This window comes from Dermochelys coriacea, chromosome 26 (assembly GCF_009764565.3).
Source record: "Dermochelys coriacea isolate rDerCor1 chromosome 26, rDerCor1.pri.v4, whole genome shotgun sequence".
In the NCBI taxonomy this organism is placed as follows: Eukaryota; Metazoa; Chordata; order Testudines; family Dermochelyidae; genus Dermochelys; species Dermochelys coriacea.
The window spans coordinates 8,302,429-8,311,845 of NC_050093.1; the positions used below are offsets into that span (position 1 = coordinate 8,302,429).

At 44.4% G+C, this 9,417-nt stretch overlaps 1 long non-coding RNA gene across 1 annotated transcript; it reads right to left on the reverse strand.

The window, feature by feature from the left end:
- Positions 1-1,830: 1,830 nt before the first annotated feature.
- Positions 1,831-8,650, reverse strand: LOC122457531. Its single transcript, XR_006277090.1, has 3 exons — positions 8,640-8,650; positions 4,369-4,373; positions 1,831-2,061 (listed from the first exon to the last, which is right to left on the reverse strand). It is a non-coding gene; the product is annotated as an uncharacterized LOC122457531 (long non-coding RNA).
- Positions 8,651-9,417: the final 767 nt, after the last annotated feature.

Below are 9,417 nucleotides of genomic sequence, written 5' to 3' on the forward strand. Positions count from 1 at the left end.
ACAACTTTTGCCTGAATTTCCCTCCTAAGCAATTTAGACCATAACCACAACTTACATTTGATAGATAGGACCTTTCATTTAGAAGCCCCCCCCCGGGCACTTTGTAGACGGTAAAAGCAGAGCTTTTTTTACCCACTGCCACCTCCAGGCAGCAATTCTCTGCCAGCAACATTGCACAATGGTGTTTAAGAGGGGATGTTTAAAGGATGTATGGTGTTACTGATTTACCACTCTTTCTGCAGAAGTATGTTTTCCATTATTTACTGACCATATATCTTGTGCCAGACTCTCATAAACAGGAAAAGAACCCAGCAGATGACTATGAAAGTCAGCAGTTTTAAAAGAAATATGACAACAGTAAGTCATTTTGGTGGCGTACAACTTTTTGATGGCAGCGTGATCCCTTGGACTGAGTATATGACCCAAAACCCATTGAAATCAATATCTGGAACCCTGGAAATTCTGCTGAGAGTACTTTGTCTTTGAACTCTCTAGCCACACCCAGCGCTCTTGCATAACAATAGCAGCTGCTCCACACAGAGGGAGCAGCACACCCAAGAATAACTTCTTTTTCGACTTCCATTCTCCAAGCCGTTCTCAAAACACACCCACTTGCAGCCCATTATACTCTAAATATTAATAGAGCTCTAATACAAATAGAAAGCTAGGAAATTATCCATGGATCTCAAAGTGCTTTTCAGGGGAAGTCAGTATCATTATCCACATTTTACAGACGGAGAAACAGAGGCATGGGGTGGGGAAATGACTTGTCCAAGGTCACGCAGCAGGTCAGTGACAAAGCTGGGAGGAGAACCCGGAGTGCAAGTCCCTGTCCAGTGCACTATCCACTAGGCCATGCTCTATACCAACATCAAAGCATGACTTTATGTGATGTGCCACAATACCATATTGCCAGACCCAAGCATTCAAAAATCATGATTCAGGACTGCCCCCTCCCCCATCCCGAGATTGTAAACAAACATTGAGTTCTTTTTAACTGCCTTCTGTTTTTTCAGTTGTTAGCGTTCACCTTTTTCAAGCTTTCTTCCAGAGAGTCTCACATAATCACAGGGCTCCAGAAGTTGGGGCTTGAAAAGAAAACAACAACAAATATCCCAAGGCTCAGGCGAAACATCGCTAGAGTTGGCAACAGTGCAATCATTCTTAAAGGGGCAAATACAGCTTTGTTTTGAACAGAGTCTGGCATTTGAGCTCTATCCCGTTGATGATTTTATACAGTGAAATAGTAAACAACAGCAAAGAGAGAACAAAAAGCATAGGTAGATGACAGGTTTCAGAGTAGCAGCCGTGTTAGTCTGTATTCGCAAAAAGAAAAGGCGTACTTGTGGCACCTTAGAGACTAACAAATTTATTTGAGCATAAGCTTTCGTGAGCTACAGCTCACTTCATCGGATGCATGCAGTAGAAACCCATTGTTTCATGTTCTCTGTGTGTGTATATAAATCTCCCCACTGGGAGATTTTCCACCGAATGCATCCGATGAAGTGAGCTGTAGCTCACGAAAGCTTATGCTCAAATAAATTTGTTAGTCTCTAAGGTGCCACAAGTACTCCTTTTCTTCATAGGTAGATGATTTCAGATGAGACGGAGAGTCAATGAGGGGACAGGGAGGGGGAATATCATCCCAAAATAGCAGGGAAGTTTTGCTCATACTGTTTAGACTACATGTGATATTTTATTTATGTGGATTTTGGGTTAGATGTATCCACAATCCCCGCCTTCAACCACTATGATAATTCCCATTGATTAAATGACACCCTCTGACATGGCTGTAGGGGGGGAAAAACAGACGAGTTCATTATAACAAGGAGGCAGTAGCCTTCACCTCCTCACAGTGATAAACAAATAGAGCAAGGGGGAAATATAGAGTCTGACTCTCTTCTCTTCCCTCCCCCGCCCCATCCCACTCTGGGGCATTGATCAAGAGGAAGTCCCATAACTGCTTTCCTTTTTTAAAGAGAGCCCTAAGCATGTTTTTCTCTATTGTTATAATCTTCTGCACTTCTGTAGTGCCAACAGCCCAGCAATCCTGGCTCTCAGCTTCATTTCTGTACAGTAAGTCAGGTGCTGATTAGGATATGTGGTATCACTAGAATACGAATGCTAAATAATTGTTCTTTACTCTTTTCACTTCTGTAAGCTCTTTCATGTAAGGATCTCAAATCCCAAATGGCACTAAGCAGAATGAATCAACAACTTCCAAGACTCCTTTGCTGTTACAAACTCATCAGGTCAGTTCTGTATTTAAGCTGGTTTCTTGGTTTTCTTCCACTAATTTGCTTCTCAAAAACATGTATGTGATTTACATCTCAGTGGCACACTTGTGGCTGCAGGGATTCGAGGCAGACTTGATGAGCATTTTCACACCCTTAAAGCAAACAGGTTGTGATTTCTCCCTAAAGATGTGAGTATTTTAGTAATGTATTCCTCTTCTTAGGTTTTCCCACTCTCTGGCCATTATTACTCAAATACACACATCAGTAATTCCCTTCCTCAGAGCCAGATTCTTATGATTGTATAATACCATTTACTTCAAATTAACATTTCATGAAAAACAAAGCAAGAAAAACAAAGCAAATAACCAACCCTCCTGACTGAATGATATTTAACTACTCTGCTTAAAAACCTCAGCAGGCAAAAACAACTAATTAGATTTGTAAAGGAAAAATGTTTTGACACCAGCCGGGACTTTAATGCAACAGTGCTGTGTATTTTTCCTGAGCTTAGAGTATTTCTTCCCAAGGAGACTTGCAAAGCAGAAACGGTCTCCTTATTTCAGTAGATAATTGGTACCATTGTAAGTGTGACACAGAAAATTAAAACATGGTAGTGACCTGAAGTGCAGCCTTAGCCAGCTCTAATGAGCAGATGACTACAGCAGCTTTTTATCCTCGTCCTTTTTTGTCTGAATACAAATGGAATTGAATCAAAGCCTGCAGATCTGAACACCCCCATACATTTTCCTTACGTCAGATTGGCTGGGACCTTTGGGTTTTTCTCCATCTTCCTCTGTACATGGGACCTGGCTCTCTGCTTGGATCAGGTGGGTATATCTCATCTCATCAGTCCCCTGCCTTTGCAGGAGTCTGGGAGACCGGTGGTGCCTCGGTATCTCCTGTTTTCTCCCTGTGACACACAGTTTAGTTGCCTAAGCACTGAAATGTTTTAGTATAACCAAAGCGTCTGGACTTAATGCATGAGTGTCTGGGTGAAAATAGATGGCTTGTGGTACCCAGGAGGTCAAATGAATGCTTCCTTCTGGCCTTAAGCTCTATGGGAGTTCAGAGTCGGGGTTATTCAGCACCTAAACCTGGCACCTGTATATATATAATATATAGTGGGTTGAAACCCAACTCCAGCATTACAGCCCTCTCAACATGGAGGTATAGCGCAAGCAGACAGCTTCCAAGTCCATATATGGAGCCTCAGTTTGCAGCTGGAGCCCATAGCTTAATTCTGCATGTTGCAACACCAAGGGGGCATCATGGATTTAGAATCATAGAATATCAGCATTGGAAGGGACCTCAGGAGGTCATCTAGTCCAACCCCCTGCTCAAAGCAGGACCAATCCCCAACTAAATCATCCCAGCCAGGGCTTTGTCAAGCCTGACCTTAAAAACTTCTAAGGAAGGAGATTCCACCACCTCCCTAGGTAACCCATTCCAGTGCTTCACCACCCTCCTAGTGAAAAAGTTTTTCCTAATATCCAACCTAAATCTCCCCCACTGCAACTTGAGACCATTACTCCTTGTTCTGTCATCCGCTACCACTGAGAACAGTCTAGATCCATCCTCTTTGGAACCCCCTTTCAGGTAGTTGAAAGCAGATATCAATCCCCCCTCATTCTTCTCTTCCGCAGACTAAACAAGCCCAGTTCCCTCAGCCTCTCCTCATAAGTCATGTGTCCCAGTGCCCTAATCATTTTTGTTGCCCTTCGCTGGACTCTTTCCAATTTTTCCACATCTTTCTTGTAGTGTGGGGCCCAAAACTGGACACAGTACTCCAGATGAGGCCTCACCATTGTCCAATAGAGGGGAACGATCACGTCCCTCCATCTGCTGGCCATGCCCCTACTTATATATCCCAAAATGCCATTGGCCTTCTTGGCAACAAGGGCACACTGTTGACTCATATCCATCGTCTCGCCGCTGTAGCTCCTAGGTCCTTTTCTGCAGAATTGCTGCCGAGCCATTTGGTCCCTAGTCTGTAGCGGTGCGTGGGACTCTTCCGTCCTAAGTGCAGGACTCCGCACTTGTCCTTGTTGAACCTCATCAGATTTCTTTTGGCCCAATCCTCTAATTTGTTTAAGGCCCTCTGTATCCTATCCCTACCCTCCAGCGTATCTACCTCTCCTCCCAGTTTAGTGTCATCCGCAAACTTGCTGAGGGTGCAATCCACAGCATCCTCCAGATCATTTATGAAGATATTGAACAAAACCGGCCCGAGGACCGACCCTTGGGGCACTCCACTTGATACCGGCTGCCAACTAGACACGGAGCCATTGATTACTACCCGTTGAGCCCGACAATCTAGCCAACTTGCTATCCACCTTATAGTCATTCATCCAGCCCATAGTTCTTTAACTTGCTGGCAAGAATATTGTGGGAGACCATGTCAAAAGCTTTGCTAAAGTCAAGGAACAACACGTCCGCTGCTTTCCCCTCATCCACAGAGCCAGCTATCTCGTCATAGAAGGCAATTAGATTAGTCAGGCATGACTTGCCCTTGGTGAATCCATGCTGACTGTTCCTGATCACTTTCCTCTCCTTTAAGTGCTTCAGAATTTGATCATGGGATCAAAAATCCCATGATTTTTCCAGGGACTGAGGTGAGGCTGACTGGCCTGTAGTTTCCAGGATCCTCCTCCTTCCCTTTTTTAAAGATGGGCACTACGTTAGCTTCCCCCGATCGCCATGAGTTTTCAAAGATAATGGCCAATGGTTCTGCAGTCACATCCGCCAACTCCTTTAGCACTCTCGGATGCAACGCATCTGGCCCCATGGACTTGTGCTCGTCCAGCTTTTCTAAATAGTCCCGAACCACTTCTTTCTCCACAGAGGGCTGGTCACCTCCTCCCCATTCTGTGCTGTCCAGTGCAGCTGTCTGGGAGCTGAGCTTGTTCGTGAAGACAGAGGCAAAAAAAGCACTGAGTGCATTAGCTTTTTCCACATCCTCTGTCACTAGGTTGCCTCCCTCATTCAGTAAAGGGCCAACACTTTCCTTGACTTTCTTCTAGTTGCTAACATACCTGAAGAAACCCTTCTTGTTACTCTTAACATCTCTTGCTAGCTGCAACTCCAGATGTGATTTGGCCTTCCTGATTTCACTCCTGCACGCCCGAGCAATATCTTTATACTCTTCCCTGGTCATTTGTCCAATCTTCCACTTCTTGTAAGCTTCTTTTTTGTGTTTAAGATCAACAAGGATTTCACTGTTAAGCCAAGCTGGTCGCCTGCCATATTTACTATTCTTTCTAAACATCGGGATTGTTTGTCCCTGTAACCTCAATAAGGATTCTTTAAAATATAGCCAGCTCTCCTGGAGGATCTGTGCTATGTCCCAGACCATAGATGGTCTTCCAAGGAGTCACTCTCTTCCACAAGGGTAGGCCATGTGGCCTCAACACCTCCAAGGCTGAGCCTTTGGGCTCCAGCACTCTTGTTCTTCATTGTGAGCTCTGCCCAGGGAGTCTGAGTGACACCAACTCCTGTTCAGAGACTTTAGCCCTTTCAGGGATCAATGCACTTTCACAAGTATCTGCAGTGACTCTGTGCAGACTTTTCAGAACAGAGTAGGGTTTATTAGTCAACTGAAATACAACATCAAGAAGTCCTTTGGTTAGCACAGAGAAGCCAGAGGTTTAGAGACTTCAGAGTGGCCAAAGCCAGGGTTCCACCAATCCAAGCTGCTGTAGAATCTCTCTGGGCTCTAGCTCATTCTCATTTAGTCCCAGGAGGGTGTGCCTCTGTGAGCCCAGCTTTTATCACAGACACCTCTTCACCATGCTGTGGTCACATGTTCAGCTGCCTCTGCAGGTGATAACCTTCAGCCATCTGGGTTTCCATGGTCTCTTCTGCTCCTCCTGGCACATGCATCGCCTCTGTTCAGTTCAATGCTGGTCTCCCATCAGGTGGCTACGTGAGTCAAACACCTCGGCCTTTCCCTTTACACTCCTTCGGAGCAATACAACGCACCTGGGGAAACTGAGGCATGCATGAATCATAAAAATATTACCAAAATTCCCACATACATCACAGGATGCTATTCATTTCTAGCTTCTGTTTCGTGGATGCCAGAAGCAGACGTAAATTACTGGAAGAGTAGTGCCTAGAATCTTTTCTTTGGACTGGGTGCATATCTTAAAAACCATCCTTAGAGGTTTTTAAGGTCTGACTTGACAAAGCCTTGGAGGGGATGATTTAGTTGGTGCGGTCCTGCTTTGAGCCGGGGATTGGACTAAATGACCTCCTGAGGTCTCTTCCAAACTTAATATTCTATCTTATCTATAGCTCTGCACATTGGATATTTAAATATATCTGTAGTAAAATACTCCCATAAACAAAGTAGTTTACATAATGAAGGAGCAAACAAAGTTCAGAAGGGAAAAAAGATTTCTCCTTCAACCTTCACCCATTTCTAGAATTGGACTCAGCTCAAACCTTTTTTAAATATTGTGGGTTGGCCTCATGGAGATACTTATACTCACTAGTACGCAGCTGTAAAAATGCAAACTTTACTTCCAAACGTTACATTTGTTCACTATCGCTATAATAGATTAAAGCAAAACCCTGAATCCAAACACACCTAAACCTTGAGGGTGTTAGTAATTGGATCTGATCCCTGCTTTGTTAATGTACTTGTCATTCGATAAGACACAAATGAAACTAGTTTGGGCCCTGAAGTATTTTGCTGTTTAAAGTTCATTTGCAATTCAAGAAGCTAGCAGTAAAATACACTGGGTCTATTTTGCAAAGCCTTTCCCCAGAAGAGAATGTCCAGATCCCACATTTGGGCATTTAAATCAGCATCTAAAACTGACATTTATGTGCTTAAGTCGGAATTGATTTATAAGATGCCAGAGTTTGAAAATGGGGCCTATCCGTGTCTGTTTTGGAAAGTCGTATGGAACAGAAAGTGGTTTAAAACCCAGCAGAACAGAACACTAGAAAATGCTAAAACACTATACACTGTCCTTGTCAGGGATGACCTTACAGAGGACTGGAAGCTCTAATAGATTTCGTAAATTACTTTATTTTTTGCAGTGTTGTTGCAGCCCTGTCGGTCCCAGGATATGAGAGAGACAAGGTGGCTGAGATATTATCTTTTATCGGGCCAACGTCTGTCAGTGAAAGAGAAAAAGAAGAGTTCAGTGTAGCTCAAAAGCTTGTCTCTTTCACCGCAAGAAGTTGGTCAGATAAAAGATATTATCTCACCTACCTCGTGTCTCTCATATTCCGCTGACACTTTGAATGTAGTACTAGTAATCAGCATGAAGAACAAATACCACTGGGAATGCCACCTTGTATACCAAAGTGTATGGTTAAATGTGCTACATTTTCCTTCTATTGCCAACGAATGAAAGTCCAGGAGAACACAATTTATTCCTAACAACTTCCGTTGACACATGGATTACAAAGCAGTTTAAATTTGAAATTGCATATTACCCGTGCTATAGTGGAGTGAAAAGAAATGGGCTGTTTGTTACAGTGGAAAAGCATTATATAGTTCATAAAGAAGGACTGATGTATTGTGCTATTTATCACTCTCCGGGTCCAACCGTAATCACAAATAGCTGGCTATCGAAGGGACTAAGGGCACAATTAGAGGAAGGAAATACGAATTCTCTTATTCTGTCAATGGAGGAGAGGCTGATTAATTTACAGTTAGTTGCTCAGTGATTCTTTCTAAGGAATAACTCTTGTAAGTTCAGGTCACATGTTAAATGCCCTTTAGAAATATAAAAGAATCAGTCTTCTGCTCACAGTGATAACAAATGGAAATTATCTAGTAGGTACTGAGTGCCTTGTGGTTAGAGCAGTGGGATGGGGATCTGGTTATCTTTGTGTAGTCATTTACAACTGTGCAATGCAAGTGAAAAGTGGCTGCAGTAAAATGCTACCACATCATTGTTTTACACTGATGCTGCGCAGGGGGAAGTAGCTATACAAGATGCCTGGCAATGGACAATCAGGCCCTAGGGTCCACAGAGGACTTCAGTTTTGCGACACTGAGGGTAGGTCTACACTTCAAACACGGCATCGGCACAGCTGGAACAACAATGGGATCCACAAACCCGGAGTTAGGCACTTAGATTCCCTATGCAATGCATGGGGAAAGATAGGCACCTACTACAGGATCCACAAAAGCCAGCATGCTAGGCAGGGAGCTGCCTGAGCTAGGCCATGGAAGATGCCAACAAAAGGGGTGTGTCCTAAACCTCATCCCGCTCAGGAATTTAGGAGCCAAAATCCAGATTACAGGCAGGCACCTATCTCTCTTGCGATCCACAACTGGGGACCTGTCTGTAAGGATCATATGGCCTTAGCTCCTTTCTTGCAAGAAATGCAAGAGGAGCAAGAGAAAAGATTTGAATAGGGGTTTCCTATCGCTCAGGACACTGCCCTAACCTCTGGACTATGGGATAGTCACTTGTGAGTCCCCCTCAATCTCTTCTGTTGAAGCTGTTTCATTTTAAGCCACCAGCTGCACGTTTGCCATCATATCGCCCATTATGGTCTCATCCGCCACGCCAGGATGTTAGGGCGGAAATACTCTGGCAAGAGGAATGGATAGCTGTTATAATCCCCAACCAGTCCCTCATCGCCGACCCCACAATTTGCCTGCCTGGTTTTGACCTGCTCCATCGCCAGTGGTCCCTGCTGAACAGGTTCCGGACCGGGCAAGGTCTCTGTGCAGCCAACCAGCATCGCTGGGGCCTTCGTGACAGCCCTTTGCGCAGCTATGGCATGACACAGACGATGACGCACGTTGTTGATGAATGTCTGCTGACTAGGCTCAGCGGTAGCCTAGAAGAACTGCATCATGCCACTGAAGATGCCAGCGCTTGGCTAGACGATTATGTGTACGCTAAATAAATAATTTAGTTTAAATAATTATATTTGGAACCAGGAGACAGGAATCCAGGTGTGCCTCTGCTCCCAGGTGGGTGCCCTAAGCCACCATGCTAGAGTGTCATTCTTACTCTCTCTGGCCCCTGGCTAGTTTGTGGATCGTAGTGGTGTGTAACTCTGGGGTTTAGGTTCCTAAATCTCTTTGTGGACTGAGCCTAGTAGTCGGGACTCCTATGTTCTACTCCCAGCTCTGTCAGTGACTGATATTTAACTCTGTGCCTTAGGGAAAGGACATAAGTATCTACTTCACAGAGGTGTTCTACGG